Below are 17,608 nucleotides of genomic sequence, written 5' to 3' on the forward strand. Positions count from 1 at the left end.
GCCAAAAATTGTAAAACAATAAAAAGAAAAAGAAAAAAAATATTCTCTTTGTTTTGGGACCTTATTTTTTTTTTTACCTTTTTTATTTTTATTTTTTTTTTTTAGAAAAATCCTAATATTTTCTATTCAACAGCACATTTACAGGCCTGATGCACGCCACTTAACCGTTGTACTGGACCCTGAAGATTTACTACAAACTATCAGAGATGTTTCATTTGACCTGATTTATTTTTATTGACTTACTTGACTTTTTGGCCGCCTGTGATGTGGGCGACATGTAGGCGTGTGTGACATGAGCATTTTGTGCAGATGGAGGGAGGGGGGAGGATAAAAGCAGTGTGGTGCTTGGGGGCGTTGAGAGCAGACCAGGATCGGGAAGATGAGGAGGACTCTGCTTTGGCTGCTGGCCTCTCTGGCCTTCGCCTCTTTCACCTCTGTCACGGATGGAGCTCAGCTGTAAGTAGACACCACCAGCAGTTCCTTCTAGACCAGGAGTGTCAAACTCATTTTGGTTCGCAGGCCACATAGAGGATTATCTATTCCCACTCCTAACCCTAACCAGTGAAATCATGGTATGGTAATATTAACGTAAAAAAAAACAAAAAAAAATCAACTTCCAATTGTTTTTTTTGTTTTACTTCGTTTGTGTCCTTTGAGCACTCTGCAGCTCGACTTTGTCTGTTTGACAGAGACGTTTTGGGGCAATGAAGGTAGCCAATAGGAGACATTCTGGGGTAATGAGGGTAGCCAATAGGAGACGTGAGCGGCTGTGCTTGTGCCGACTTGCTCAGCCCCAATATTTAGTTTGCTTGCAAAGCAGAAACGATGTTGGGACACCAAGTGGACACATTTAGAACAGCAGTTTCTTTCATTGAAAATTTGCAGTTTTTATACTTTGCAAACTTATCTCACGGGCCGGCAAAAAAACAGTTTGCGGGCGTGATCCGGCCCGCTGGCTGTATGTTTGACACCCCTGTTCTGGACAATGTCCAGAGTAAGTCAAACTATCAGGGGAGAATGATGGAGCAATTAAAAAGTTTGTTGGTTAAAAGTGTTCAAAAACACTCAACAAAATCTACACATCCACCTCTGACGAACCGCATTGTCAATTTTCTACATGACAGAATGTTTTGTGCTCATGGCTCGACCCAGTGCCAGTCTGGTGTTTTTAGACTGAATCACAGGTTGCTGCTCCAGTTTCTTGTTCAAAGTTCACACACAGCAAACAAATGACAGTCATATGATGAAATGCTGCATTGATCCAGTGCTGGATGCAGATCAAGACAATCACGAGATTACTCATTGTTAGTTGAGCTCACAGCCTCCACTTGAGCAAAGTTTTTTTTGTTTTTTTAAGTTTAGTTTTGTGAGCCAATTCCGTGTGACAATCACTGGCCCTTTAAATAAATGTCCTGAGAATGAAACAAAAACAAATATTCATGTTACAACAAACATCTTTCCCCCCTTTACAGATTAAAAAAAAAATTGTTAAACTGTGGCCTTGACATTGCGTGTGGTTTGGGAACCTTATCGATCTCTGCAGGGAGGTGATGTCGGCCCCAAACCTCATGCGTATTGGAACCCCAGAGAACATCTTTGTGGAGTTGCAGGACTACACAGGAGGAGGAGACGTCCAAGTCGTCATCCGGGTGAAGAGCCATCCGATCCCGACCAGGGAGTTTGCCAGTGCAACGGTGACCCTCAACAGCAGCAATCACTTCCAGGCGATGGGATCAGTGACGGTAAATCATGGACTGTTTCACCAAAGACACCCAGCACTCAATCATCGGGGTGAAAGTAGCTCTGCTTTTATGTATGTGTGTGTGTGTGTGTGTGTGTGTGTATGTGTGTACTAAATGGTAATAATAATAATAATAATGGATTGGATTTATATTGCGCTTTTCAAGGACCCAAAGCGCTTTGCATTGAACCATTGAAGCATTCATTCACACCACATTCACACTGGTGGAGGTAGCTGCCCTGGGGCAGACTGATAGAAACTTGGCAGCCAATCCGTGCCAAACAGCCCCTCCGACCACCACCCAACATTCACTCACATCTGCATGAGGCAAAACACTTTGCCTTTGTGTTTTAGTGTTTCACTAAAACACTTTGTGAATACCGGTCCAGATTTATTTGTTTTGTTTTTGTTTTTCTTGGTCTGTCTGCTCATGGGGTTCAGGTTCCTCCGACAGACTTCAACAGGGATCCAAGTGTCAGGCAGTACGTGTACCTGCAGGCTCAATTCCCAGGCATGGTGGTGGAGAAGGTGTTGATGGTGTCCTTTCAGGCCGGCTACATCTTCATCCAGACCGACAAGACCCTCTACACCCCCGAAAGCACAGGTGAATCTGACAACCGTCTCTGCTTCCTCTGCTCAATTGACAATGTAGAAAACGTGATCTGGAAAACTTCAGTAATGTGTTGTTGAGAACTTTCAGTTAAGGTTTTGTCAGCACCGTCTTTTCACAGTTCTTTACAGGGTTTTTGGTTTGACGCCCAGCATGAAGCCCGTGGAGGACTTTGGTGGCACTGGTACTTCTGTTACAATCGAAATTGAGGTAGCTGAGTGGTAAACATTTAATTGCCACTAGTAACATTGGAATGAACTGCCACAATCTCATCTGCTGCATGTTTTAACGTTTAGACGCCAGACGGCCTCATTTTGCCTCATGAAACAATTACTCTGGATTCAGGGCTAAAGTCTGGACACTATAACCTTGCTGAACTTGTGAGGTGAGCTATTTTCATTTTTTTTTTTTTTTTTTTCTAAAATGAGATTTAAGTGATTATTAAAATAAAAATGTGCCTGTCTTTATTTATTTGCTACTTTTTTCTAATCAAACTATTATTATATTGAATTTATGAAGTACGTGTCCCTGTTGCTGTGTGCAGTGTTGGTGAGTGGAAGATTTTGGCAAAGTTTTCCAAGAACCCACAGCAGACCTTTTCCGCAGTGTTCGAGGTCAAAGAATACGGTAACTTACTCACTAGTTGCCACTATTTGAACAACCATTACCTTCTGGTTGACAAACCATCAGAGAAATCCCCTTTGACTTTTCAGTCTTGCCAAGTTTTGAGGTGAAAATTACACCTCGGAGACCCTTCTTCTATGTGGACGATGAAGAGTTCACCGTCAACATCAAAGCTACGTAAGCTATGTTGTGATTTTGATGACCTCAGCAGTCACAAGTATGTGCCATTGTATTGGGTGTGTGAAGGACGAGTACTACATTAATCATCTAATCACGTTTAAGCAGAAGAAAAGACAGAAAATCAGACCTTTAGAAATTACGAATAGCGGTATACTCCTGTATTAAAAAAAAAACCCCAGTTGAACTTAATTGAAAATGCCCAAATGTATACTACTACAACTAGTACTACTTTACTACTACTACAACTACTAATGATGACAACAACAACAACAACTATAATAATAATTGCAACAAAATTGGTCTGGCGAAATACACCATTCTTTCGCAAGGAAAAGAAAAGCCGAAAAGCACGTGGGATAATTGGTAATTTGGTGTTCAAATGTCTAAATATTAATAATTTACTTTTGAATTTATTTTGTGCATTATGAAATTGGTATCTTTTCATAGGTACCTGTTTGGGGAGCCAGTGGCTGGGATGGCCTATGTGGTATTTGGGGTTATGTCACAAATTGATGAGGAAACAGACAGCACAAACGATCAGAAAACAAGCCTTCCAAGTTCCCTCCAGAAAGTGGCGGTGAGCAAATTCACCATATTCTCATAGAAAGAATGTTTGCCAAGTAAATAGCAACTTGCGACTCCTCCCTCTTACTGATTTAATGGTGCATTTAATGTCATTGTAGCTCACCAATGGCCAAGCAGAGGTGACAATGACAAGAGCGCACCTCACACACATATTCCCTAATACCGTGGAACTGGCACAGCAGAGACGCGCCATATTTGTAGATGTTAGTGTGCTCACAGAAAGCGGTGAGAGGGAAGCATCTGTTATATCTGTTACGTCTGAGGTTTTTTTGGGAGGGGGTTGACTGACATGTTTTTGTTTTTGCCTCTTTCCACTCCAAAGGCAGCGAAATGGTGGGGTCTGAATTGAAGAATATCCCAATTGTCACGTCACCGTACACCATCAGCTTCAAAAACACACCCCCATATTACAAATCTGGAATCACTTTTGATGTAACGGTAAGTGGGAGCAGTGGCTGGAGAATTGTATTATTTTCACTCTTCAATAAAATCTCCCTTTTCAACAAAAAATAGGAAAATCTGCCAGACATAAATGTGGATGCTTCATGCAGATAGCATTGTTTGCAGTGAAGAAATTAGTTTAGTCTTACAAAACAGGTTTAGCACAAATGTACTAAAAAAAAAAGTGCTGTTTTTTTCTCTGATGACAGGTTAAAGTTATCAACCCTGATAAAACTCCTGCAAAAAATGTAGATGTTATGGTTGATGTGCCATCTGAAAGTGACATTCAGACTAAGTTGGGAACAACTGATACCAACGGCTTGGCAAGAGTTACCCTCAACATTATTCAAACGACGGCAGATTTGACTATCAGGGTATGTCCTATCATGTGCACTCAGAGAGTGTGTGAAAGTTTTACACAAATTAGATTGTCTCATGCTTTTGCTTCAGCAAATTCGCCCTATTAAGTCACTCTGTGCTTTGAATTGCAGGCAAGGACAAATGTTCAGACACTTCCAGAACACAGACAAGCATCAGCAAACATGGAAGCTAGAGTTCATAGGCTTCAAAGCGACAAGTACATCCATATTGGTGAGAGGGAGTGAAGAAACTATTTCCATTACTCAGTGGGGTGGTAATTATCTATTCTAGATTGTGATCCATCTTTGCCGCCACTACTGTGTTGAATGTCATTCCAGGTATTGACAGTGCTCGAGTAGCAGTTGGGGATGACATGAAAGTCACCGTGATCCGAAACACAGATCTTCAGAGTGACATCACTTTTTTGGTAAGAGATGCTTTTGCAAGCAATTTGTGGAGTGACTAAGCCTCCAGAGTCACGCTGTCTAACTGTGCACAGATATCGAGCAGGGGACAACTGGTCGGCCACCATCATTCCAGTGAAAGAGGGCAAGTCATTTCGGAACGGATCCCGATCACCGATAAGATGTTGCCATCGTTCCGCATCGTGGCCTACTACCACACCAGCAACAGTGAAGTGGTTTCAGATTCTGTTTGGGTGGAAGTGGATGACACCTGCATGGGCTCGGTGAGACACACACAAGCCGCGTTCCACACCGCAGGGTACGACAAGTTCACCCGCGAAAGCACAAGAAAGTTGTGCTGCCCAGATTAGCCGCCCCCTGGGCCTGATGATAAACTTGTTTGACCAGCCGGTGAGCGTTGATGACTAAGTAACATGTCTTTCTGCTCATCAGGTGAGAACATGCTAACATTGACGTTTTGTAGAGTTGGTCCCTTTCAGGAGGCCAGACAGTGACCTGTGACAGCTAATGCCAGTCACCACACCAACACGACAAGCTATTACACCCTATATTTTTTTAACACTGGGTTCTGCACAGACAGAAGCTCGTGCAGCGGGCGGATTTCTGCGTTGTGTCTTTCGATCAAGTGAGACGCACACAGGTGTCAAGCATCCTCTGGGTTTATTCTTTAAAGAGAAAAAAATGTAGGCGTCATACACGGTAATAAAACACAGTGATAAAAATGCATTAAATAGTTACCACATACTGCACAGTCCACAAAAATAATAATAAACTTTAGCCCTAGTCAGCTCGTTTTTATATATATATATATATATATATATATATATATATATATATATATATATATATATATGTATGAATTCCAAAATATCAAAACAAACCAGATTAAACAATCCACGTACCTTTAAAGAGAAAAAAATAAGAATATACAGACGTCACGCACAGTGAGTCAATGCTGCAACTCTCTCTCCGCAAAGGCAAGCAATTTCTTTTGAATGACTTATAAGAATAATTAAATACATTTACGAGTCATTAGCCAACAGAGGGTTACTTCATAAATTCACTAACAACCCGTACCACAGAACACATGAACACACAGTAGTTACAAGGATAATAAATCATGACGGAAAAGAGAGCACTCAAAATTTGACTCACCAGCCCGGAGCACGCACGGCTCTGTGCCACCGGGTGATGCAACGCCAGAACGGTACCTCCGAGGAACATGGGGCATTCACAATGGGAACCTCTTTTTTTTTTTTTTCTTACATTTTTGCAAGCAAAAAATAATAATAATACATTTTGGCGAAGTTCACAACAACAAAGGTTTTAGGGAAAACAAATAAAATAAAATAACAAATAAAATTTGACTTGGCTACACTGGGTCCACTCAGTGGGCTTCTGTACACTCATGAGTAAAGATCAGCTGCTCCTGCACTCCACTGGTACTTAAGATTTCCAGACAAAACCTGTGACAAGTATATATTTGACACGTCCTTCTCTTTTACAAAAACATATATTTTAATGCTTGGGATTGTGCCAAATGACATCTCCCGTTGATTATAGTTGACGCTGGAGTTCTTAAGTCCATTTCAAGAGCCCGGAGGAAGATGTCGACTTAAGGTCACTGGAGACCCAGAAGCCACAGTGGGACTGGTGGCAGTGAACAAGGGTGTCCATGCGCTCAACAACCAGCACCCTCTTTCACAGAGAAAGGTTGAACAAATATATTGGCATCAATTAAAGATCCAATTAAAGATTAATTCACAGATACATCGCAATAAGACTGTGTCATGACGAGCAAACAGCCAGCCCAGATATTTCTCATAGATATGGCTTGTCGCTGTGTGACCCAGGTGTGGGACATTGTGGAACAGTTTGACACAGGCTGCACCCCTGGTGGAGGAAAGGATGCTATGCACGTGTTTTACGATGCCGGGCTGATGTTTCAGTCCAACAATCCTAGACTGGGGACTCCTGACAGACAAGGTGCGATCAGGTTTTTTTGTGTTCTTTGGGTGTTCCATTCAGACACTTTTGGTCTTTTCATCTGTACTTTGAGTTCTTATCAGAAACCCAGACAAAACGAGGCTCTGTCCTTGTGTTTCCAGAGGCAACGTGTCACTCGGTCTCCAGACAGAGACGAGCTACCACCACAGTGGATGCCACGACCAGGGCAGGTGAGAAACATCCACCTCAACAATGTTCTATCTTCTGCTTCAAACGTCCTTTTTTCGGGGGAAGGATGGGTAGGGGTTGGGGGCATTAGTTTGCTGTATGTTGTGGCAGCAGAACGTAGTTTCTGTGCAACAGATAGCGGGCTGCATTGACTCTCATCTCTCCTTTTAATTACTGTCTTTTCTCAAACGCTTTCCCAGTCACCAGTCGTGCAGCACGGGTGCCACGTGAGTAACAACACACACCTGCAAGGTTGCATAGTGACAATGCTGGAGCCTGTTTTGAAGCCCTCCGTTGTGTTGCTCCAAACCGAAAGAAGAAAATGACAGAAAGAAAATGGGCTTTCACAGCCTGTGAACAAAAAATCAGCAAAATTAAATTTATTTTTAGAACGTCACAATGGAAATAACAGACATAAGAGATAAAGACATGGCACCCATAAAGGCATTCTTTTTTTCTCTGTTTTAACGAGATAACAAGTTAATTTCCTAATTCCCCAAGATCTTGAATTATTTATCCCAGGAAAAGAACGGGGGAAAATCCACCACTACAGCACTAATTTACTACAGCAAAATATATCTATTCATATAAATGTCAGCTAATTCTCAGCCACTCTTGCCAGTGTGTGACCAAAAAGGCGCTTTGCACTCAGTGTTGTCTTTTTTTGTTTTGTTTTTTCTGGCAAAAGGTGAAGCGGATGTTGATTTTGATGATGAGATCGGCTCTCGCACACATTTCCCAGACAGTTGGCTGTGGATGGATAACAAACTGCCTGACTGCCCAACAGGGCAACCACACTGGTGAGGAAACTTCGCACTTTTAGAGAGAATAAAGAAAACACAAAAAACAACAAGTGCAGAAAACACAGCGAAAGCTTAGTGTAAACCGGTGGCGGCGGTGCACAAATGTCTCACGACTCATCAGGGCCAGTAACTCTGTCCGTGTTGTGCACGTAACATTTTCTTCCCTTTCCCTTTATCTTCTTCATTGAAAGGACAGTTGTGTTATACATTTTTAACTACTACAGAGCGCAGCTGATCACAGTATGTGAACCCGAACAAAGTGACTCAAGGCTCCCACTTCACTCGTCTCCATTAATTATTTTAAATTGGTTTTTAGTTGTTGTTTTTGTTTTTTTAGGCTAATCGGTTTGTTGGTGACATTGCAGTGAATATTGTTGTGATTGTTTTTGCATTCATCACACCGGTTCACAAATAAGTAGGATGGAAGAGGGCCGACACTTGGCGACCAAACTAACACAATGGGAGAGAAAGGGACTAAGCCTGTAAACAAAGAGTGTCACTTTCCTTTTTTTTTCCCGATCTAGTGAAAGGTCATTTCACCGTATTTTTTTTCTGAGTAACTCCATCACGACCTGGCAGTTCACTGGGATCAGCCTATCAAGGACTCACGGTGAGAATTTAGTCATTGCCATTCATTTCAGAAGTCAACTGGACGGCTCTCCATTCAATCATTCAAAGTTGATCGACTGATGTTTCCTTCTCTTATTTCAGGTATCTGCATCAGTAAGCCGTTAGAGGTGATTGTTCGCAAGGAGTTCTTCATCGATCTGAGACTGCCCTACGCTGCTGTCAGAGGAGAGCAGATTGAAGTGAGGGCCATCCTCCACAACCTGGGGGCTGACGCTATTACCGTAAGTCAGGCTGAGTCCTCGGGTCCAGGCTGGCTAACAGCACCCGGCACTGACAGAGAAGGAGCTGAATCGTTTCTCAGCTCTACTGTACTCTCAGTACTTCAGTCATAATCAACATCAAATTAGTGACATTGAACTCTGTCTCAACACTAAGGTACGTGTGGATCTGCTCGCGGAATCAAACATTTGCAGCTTTGCCACCAAGCGTGGAAAGTATCGGCAGGAATTAAGTGTCGGTGGCCGAACCACACGAGCTGTGCCCTTCATCATCATTCCAATGAAGCATGGAGAATTTCCCATAGAGGTCCAAGCTGCCGTGCTAGATTCTTCACTAAGTGATGGAGTTAGGAAGATGCTGCGGGTGGTGGTAAGAGAAAACTTGAGCGTTATTTTTGTCTGCATGTACGAAGAGAAACTAAAGGTGCTTCCACTAAAGGAGAGGATGAAATTAGAGGACAAAAAGAACGTAAAACAGTTACTCGACCTGACTTGGGCAAAGAGACACCTTGAATGACAAAAGAGGAAAACAATCGCAGCGATAAAAGATGCAGTAGGATTTGCAGTGTTTGTCAGATCACCTGAAAGGTGTTGTCCAATGATTGGCTAGTTGGTGGATTTGGCAAAAAATAAAAATAATTATTAAAATGAGGACAAAGAAGAAAATACCCATACCTTGTGTGTTAAAGTTATATAAGTTGTAAGTGGCAGAAGGGAAATTAAAAAAAAATAAAATTACATTGTGCCATGTGCTCTCCAGCCTCCAGGAACACAAGTCAAATCTGTCATCAATGTCATTTTAGACCCAGCTACTAAAGGCATTGGTAAGTTTACCCGTCTAAAGGAGCCCATTTGCGAGACAGAGTCAACCAATTACACGCTCGTAGGTACCCAAACTATTGTTGTCCCCATGTAGTTGGTCAACAAGTCGAAACTCTCAACAGTGCAATCCCAGCATCAGGACTGGCTCCAGACTCAGCTGCGATGACGGAGATCTCGGTGACAGGTGAGAAATCAGATTGCGCTGTGTCTTGGTTAGAACAGGCACCGTTGCACAAGGCCAGACAAATAAAACAGACTTGCATGTGATGAAGAGGACACAAGTGACATCTGACTGCTTGATTGCTTCAGAGTCACGTGGCGGGGGAAAAAATATTAACAAGCTTAAGCAGTGTTGCCTAATAACACTATTTGTTTATTCATTTATTTTGTGCATTTGCACAGGGAGAGAAAGCTCAGCCAAACCCAACCTGTATGTCAGTATTGCATTGCCCGGCGTGATGAGGCACGTCCGGCTGAACTTCAACAGTGACAACTACTATCAAACAAGGATGCTAAGAGTAAGAGGACACTTGCCCTTAACCAAACACTTAACAGCTAATGATATAAATACCATCTGTTTGTTAGCTGATTGGACAGTGTCTTCAATTTTTTTGACAGTTCAATAGTATCAACCAGAATATTACAGTGTCTGCCACAGGAACAGGAGAAGCAACATTGAAGGTAAGCAGAGGTTTGTCACACTTTTGGCCACAGGGCTCTGTTCAGCAAAACAAAATGTGATTCAGGTCTTTGAGTCATAATGAGGATTTTAGACTGTTGTAGTTCTGTTTTACTGCTTAAACAGAAGGTGCGTGTTAGACTGTGCTGCAGGTGGTGGAATATATATATATATAAAAGTCATAGGAGGACTTGAGGATGAAAAACGTGAAAATTGTAGGCCAGGTGTGGGTTTTTTTTAGCTGATTTTGCTGTTAATTCCTAAAGGGATAACTGACAACTACATTGGATATGTGAATTTGTCAAAACAAAAACAAACAAAAAAACATTTGCAAAAGGCATGCGGGAGCCCCAGAAGCTGTTGCTGTATTTCACACGGGTGCGTCACAAGCTTCTGCCAGCCAGATTCACCAAACATCACCAAACTCTTGGAACATGTGCCAAGAACGTCCACCACCTTTCAATGCCTCAGGATCTCTTTGTCCATCTCAACCCCGTGGTTTGACTCATGGGAAAAATACACCTTTGATCATTAAAGAATATATGACCAGACCTGGCGAAAAGCAAGGAGTGTTTGCTTTTCGCCATTATTGAGACGGCTCTTTTGATGGGCACTAACTTGCACATGTGACTAGTTCGACTTTGTTGATTTCTAGCATTTTCTATCCTCTTTTTTACAGAGAGGGTGTGGGTGTGACACACTACCCCAGATCTGTCTCGGACTATCTCCACTGCGCATGTGTGCTATGTCTGCGTGACGAGTTTCCGCCTCGGCGTCATTTTTTCCCGCGAAACATAAATGAAACGATAGACCAAATAAAAACCCGCTGGAAAAGTTTGAAGGCTTTTGAAAGAGCCGAGGACGTGCGGAGTGCGGACAACGCGGCGTTTATTTACAACACAGGCGGAACTACTACTTACGGAAAATTGGACAACTTCGCCCATGCCCAAATGATTCATTCTGATTAAACGCTTGGCGCACGTATACGCACGTCACGATCGGATCATTTTATTTAGTGTCCATGTAAACAGTGGATTTGGAATTTCCGATCAACCAAGGTTTAGATCGGATTGGAGAAATTTGTGCATGTGAACATAGCTACTGATGAAAATCACTTATTAGTGCTTTAAGAATCGTTCTAATTTGCTGTGCCAGATGGTGTCACTGTACTACACCTTTCATCGAGATCGACCCAGTGACTGTGGGAACTTTAACCTTGCAGTCCAGCTCATACCAGGTGCTTTTTTATTCTATTCTTAAGCATTTATTTTTCTACTTCTTTCCAAATTTTTTACCCTTTATGTCATAAAAAAAATCCTTATTCTCAATTAATTCTCATTGGTAAATATTTCCCAACAGAGAGCCAGGATGAAACTATATATAGACTGAGGATACAGGTGTTGTGAGTATATCTAAGAATTTTTTTTTTTTTTTTTTTTTTAGAGGACATCAGCATCATATATATGTTCTACTCATGTTTATCCCTGACACTGTTGCTCCTGTCTTGATTACTCTGGTTGAATCGATTAGTTTTTACTCTGCTACCTATTTGTTTGGCATTCACCGCCTGTTTTTGATCATTTTTGGAGTATCAATGCAGAGAAAACAAAGAACCCTGGAATATGATAAAATACTGATAAACTGGTTGAAGCACAGGATAATGAATAACAAAATGGCAAAGACAAAAGCCAAACAGACAGAGGCCAGATCAAAGGCACAACAGTGAAGCAGTGGTGGCGGCCTAGGGGTTGGGGAAGCAAGCTCATGATCAGGCCAATCATTCGAATCTCTTGAGTAACGGGATTTGGGTGAGTACAGTGGCCACTGCATGTCTCCACTCTTATCACCGCCACTGAGGTCACTTGAGCAAGACCCCAACCACCCACTTATCTGTATGCCTACAAATTTGAAACAACATAGCACCTTTACCCATCAGTAATTTTCTCCAATGCCACTTCTGTCTTTTGCCTTTGCATGGGTGTGTTTTCCCCTCTAACGATATGCCCAAATTCGCCTGCTTGTTGACAGTTGCCACGGTGACCAGTAGTGTCACTTGGTAGTGTAGTGCCATTAATGTGGGCTTTCTGTGGTGGTGACGTAGGCAGGTAACTCAAACTGAAAAAAAATCAGTTCATTAGCTCAACTTAAAACCTTTGAGAAGATGTTTCGAGTTTCAAAACCCTCAGAAAATCAACTCAGAGTTTATGGTGAAACTCGGACTTTGATTAAACCTCCTTGGTTAAATAGGGCCCCGGTAATCAGCAGGTAGGAACATTTATTATCAACAAGAAGGCAAAACAAGAACAGGCATAAAGACAAACTGTCGTGAATCTTCAAAATAAGAAAGACATTTCCAAAACATAGAATGCTGTAAAATATAAAACTAAATAACGATAAAACCGTTCAGTTTTGTCCCGCTCACGCAGCCGTTTGGCAACGTTTAATCTCCATACAGGTTCCTGCATAATCGGCGCAATGCAACAAAGACAATTTTGGAAATTGGCTTGTTAAGCGGTTTCACTTACCATTGGGATGACCTGCAAAACGTAACACAATACAAAACACATCTGCAAACATTTCAAAATTCAGTGTGTTTACAAGAAAAAATGTATTTGGATGGATGACATGTTGGTTCGTGTGTGTGTGTGTGTGTCTGCAGTTATCCACAAGACCCGGCCGTGTAATTTCAAATCATGAGTTGAACACCATTTCAGAACAAGGCTCACTCGTCCTCCACCTGGATCAAGTAAGACACTCCTGCCCTCAGGCTTGCCTCCTCCAACGTTTGTCTTGACATGACTCTCAGCTGGAGCTCTGACAGACATCTTGCAGGAAATGTTTGCATTACATCTCTTTTTTGTGTATGACAATCCTGTAGCTTTAGTTTTGTATGTTTTAATAGCAGCCAGCATACATTATTTTTTCTATATTTATTTGAATGTGTCAACTCTTTCATTGCTACATTGATTTTGGCCAGTGTTACCCAAGTGTTTCTGATTTTGTGCATGACAATTTACAAGTTGGCACACTACATGTGATTTTCCATCATGTTTTTTAAAGGGCATTTGGGAGATTATCTCGTTAGAACAGTTACGTAAACAGCAGGGATTTTTTTTTTAAGCCTTTAATTATTTTTAGTTAGTTTGTTTGGTTTTAGGTGGTTTTTGTCTTTTTGAAATATGAGCTAATGCAAACAGGTTTCCAAAATTAAGTCAGACTCTGAACACTGACTGTGATCAATGAGCTGCATTAGATAAATATGAAAGTTTGCTCCACTCTAAGCTCAGTTTTCCAATGGGTCAGTACCAAATGACCTACGGGAATAACTACAACTGGGCCATTTCTTTTTGTTGCCATTTTTGAAGTGGACTCATTTGGCATTTTAAGGAGACTACTTGTGTTACAAAAGTAATGATTTGTTAACGTTAAACTTACATTTTCTGTACTGATTTTGTGCTCAATACAGTTCAGTGCAGCCTTCTTAGTCAAAAACTTGCTGCATCTGCTCATAAAGAACCCGAAGCAGGAAACAAAACATTTACTGAACACAATTAAATCAAACGTTTTTTTTTTTCCATTTCTTTGGGGTTGATTTTGGGCTTGGTGTCGGGCTACAGTGTGAGAAATGGAATGTGCCTCTTTCTCATCTCAGCTGCTCCCCACAGGTATCCCACACTCGCCCAGAAGAAATCACATTTAGGATTCATCGGACAATGAATGTCGACGTCTTTCAACCAGCTGCTGTGTCGGTCTATCAATACTCTGACGGTGAGCCTCGGGGAAAAATTAAAAACCGCCCTCACAAGTTCTTTTGGATAAAAATATGCACTCTGTTGTAAACTTGGAAAGGAAAAACTGTCTCATTCTCGGCTTTTGCAGAGCGACATTGTGTGAAGTTCTACCATCCTGAGAGGAGAGCTGGAGAATTGCTGCAGCTCTGTAAAGCCACTGAATGTCATTGTGCTGAAGGTGACAACAAGATGATGAACTAAGGCCCTGTTTTCACTTGGTCACTTGTAACTGTTTTGGGTGATTGGATCACGAGAACGGATCTCGCAGCATCTGTTCGCACTTAGCCATTAACATGCGTCTCGAGCGTGCCATTTGTGATCGCATCAAATGAATAATAAACGAGTCTAACAAAAATGATTTGTTTCCGCTTCTTGTTTGTAACTTTATAATGACGACGCCGGAAGTTGGGGCGCCGACCAAGTACGTACACGGGAGAGGTGAGTGGAGTAGGCGGTCCTTAATGTGGACTGAAGTCGCATTCTGTTCGCACGTCCGTGACGAATGCATTTTTATGCGATGTGATCACCAAAACCACCTCCCAAGGTGGTTTTGGTGATCGGCTGTCAAAACGGATTTGGACTGTTTGCACTCGGTCATTATAATAATCTGATCAGCAAAAAACGCATGAAATGACCAAGTGCAAACAGGGCCTAATACAGGCATGGCCAAACTACGGCCTGAGGGCCACATCCGGGACGTTAGCACAATTTCCAACCAGCATCCGTCCCCACCGTGCCCCCCGTCCCCCCGTCAACAAAACTTTTGTGGCCCGCCGTCACGCTGCAGTTCTGTCATGTGGACCATTGCAAACAAAGTTTGGCCACCCCTGAACTAATATGACAAAAAAGTTGCAGGCAGCTCATCACATGTACTGTATGTAGCACCCCAACACTATATTAAAGTGAAGTCATTTTAATACCTAAGTGACTGAAATGTTGGGGTGTGTGGGTTTGCTTAGTCAGGTAGCACCTTCAAAGGGTCACCCTTTGAAAGTGAATTTATGTTACTTAATTTTTAAGCCGCAATCTGGCACTTTTAGTATACATCCAGCCTATGCTTAACCTACTTTGGAAATGACTGACCACAGAAAATCCATCCATCCATTTTCAACTATTCCCGAGCTCAGGGTCACGGAGGTCTGCTGGAACCTATCGCGGCTGTCATAGGGCGAAGGCAGGGCGACACCCTGGACAAGTCGCCAGTTCATCGCACGGCCACAGAGAGCCAAAAAAACATTTGCACTCACATACACACCAATGGAAAATTTAGAGTTTTCAAATTCACCTCACATGCATGTTTTTGGGCTGTGGGAGGAAGACGGAGAACCCAGAGGCCGGAGAACCCACGCAGACACAGGAAGAACATACAAACTCCACACAGAAAGGTCCTAGGCCCGGAATCAAACCCACAGCCTCCTTGCTGTCACGCGGCATTGCTAACCACTGCGCAACCGTTATTAAATTAAAGAAAATATATAAAAATTTTACTTTATTATAAAGTAGGTAGTGCAAAAAATACGGTATAAAGAGATTGAATACAAATATAATGAATCAAAACTCCTTTCAAAAATCACAAATAGTTATAATCATATTTTAAAAAATAAGTTGAAAAAACAAACTTGTGTCCAAACTTTTTTTTTTTCCATAAAAAAAACATATGTATCTTTGGAGACATGTTACATTCCCCAAAAGACCAAATTAATTCAAACAAAAAAAGCAAAAAATTAAATTGGCTATATTATTTTAAAAATAAAAATACAAGCAACTAACCTAATCCTAAAGGGAGAAAAATGTATGCATTGGACATGGAGATAATAAAGCAAAGATCCCAGGTAGCAGCATTCCCCAACCGCTCCAAGGAAGGTGGAGGAATTCTGCTAACTGGCTGTTGGTTTGCTTGTGAAGTCTACAAACAGTTTGCTCGGGCATTTGTAAGCTGAAAAGAAGACTCCTCGCCGATTTGGAATGTGAAGAGCCATCGTCTAATCAACGCACACCACTAACTAGCAGTAGCACAGTGGGAGAGATAACGTAGTTGTCATGACAAGCCTCCAACATAGGTTCGCCCCGTCACCTATTTTGCCTTCAAAACCGTAAATTTTGCAGAAAGGTGAGTGATTTCCACGCCTGCCAGTGAACTGTTCCGCAACATCAGTTCAGTTTGTGAAATCCAAAGCATTTTACCTTAATATCTTTGGCTGCCTTTGCTTAATCTTCCCAGAGACCGGACGCGCTCTCACTCTTGTCTCACTCCCGTCCCCACTCATGTTGTGTTAAATTGTGGCGCGCGCCTCTCTTCCCGCCGCGGGTTCAGTGAAGAAAAGAGAGGAGCTACGGTCATGTGACCTCATTCCTGACGTTTCGAAGGCGCGGTGGCAAAAAGTTAACGTGGCTGAATGAGTGCATAGAGGAGACACTGGGCTTATTGGCAGGAAAACCAGCCTCGTTGCTAGGCAACCCAGCCGCAATTTTGGTGTTGTGTCATATTTATGGGTGTCAGAGTCAGATGCTGGTGATCCTGTTTGTTATGTCGAATAACTTGCGTACCACGACGTTATTTAGCTCTTTTTCCAGTCTTTGGATGTGGTTACCTTTTCCAGGTAACTACATTCAGATCGCACAACAGCTCCTTGGGGTCCCTTAAAGGGGCTCCTACCACTAATGAGACCCATACATTACACTGTTGCCATTTTTTCCCCCCTTTTTTTATTAACAGAAGCCTGCAGTAAGCGGAAGGACGAGGTACCGTGGAGTTCATAACGCCAATCTTATATCTGTGATAGCAGTTTTGGTGAGCATTGATGTGGAAGGAAGGAATTTTATTATTATATTGTGTTCATACCCCTCCCCCCCAGAATTTGGAAATGTCTATACATGTCTATACATCAATCTATAAAAGAGACAGAGAGCTAACATCATGTAAATTATCTGCCTCCAGCTTACAAGGTGAGGGTGGAGGAACTTACTGAAGATGTGACCACAAATCTTTATGTGATGAGGATCCAGTCAGTCATCAAGGAAGGTGGGAAGTTATCTCAGAACAAGAATATCATTTTGATGCTCTTCATTTGCATCCCAAGGGATTTATTTGTCCTAAACTTAATTTTAATCACAGGAACTAAAGATTTGGGTGCTCTGGGAAAACTATGCACATTCCTCAGTGTCGCCCTCTGCAGGACGTCTTTAGGTCTGCAGATTGGCAAAACCTACCTGATCATGGGGACACCCAGAGACATTCACATCGCTAAAAATGCTCAAACGTGAGTTTGTTTGTTTACAGTAATGTGGATTGTGTGTAATTATTCCAGTTGTTTCTGCTGGGCTTGTACCGTGATCCAACTTAACAACAACAACAATAATAATAATAATGATAACACATAATCCATATTTTGACAAGTGAAAGTATATCGGCAGTATACTGTCGTTTGACCTGGAGTTATGCACATGCACTCAAGTGCTCTGCATCTCCAACGTTGTAACAAAAAAAAAACTCCCATTTTGCAAAGAAACGCAGCGCAACACAT

The 17,608-nt window shown here is 42.0% G+C and overlaps 1 pseudogene; it reads left to right on the forward strand.

Annotated features, from left to right (window-relative positions):
- Positions 1–294: 294 nt before the first annotated feature.
- Positions 295–17,348, forward strand: LOC142902591 (complement C3-like; annotated as a pseudogene).
- Positions 17,349–17,608: the final 260 nt, after the last annotated feature.

This window comes from Nelusetta ayraudi, unplaced genomic scaffold (assembly GCF_046127955.1).
Source record: "Nelusetta ayraudi isolate G7.1 ecotype Tasmania unplaced genomic scaffold, CSIRO-AGI_Nayr_v1 ptg000095l, whole genome shotgun sequence".
Lineage (NCBI taxonomy): Eukaryota > Metazoa > Chordata > Actinopteri > Tetraodontiformes > Monacanthidae > Nelusetta > Nelusetta ayraudi.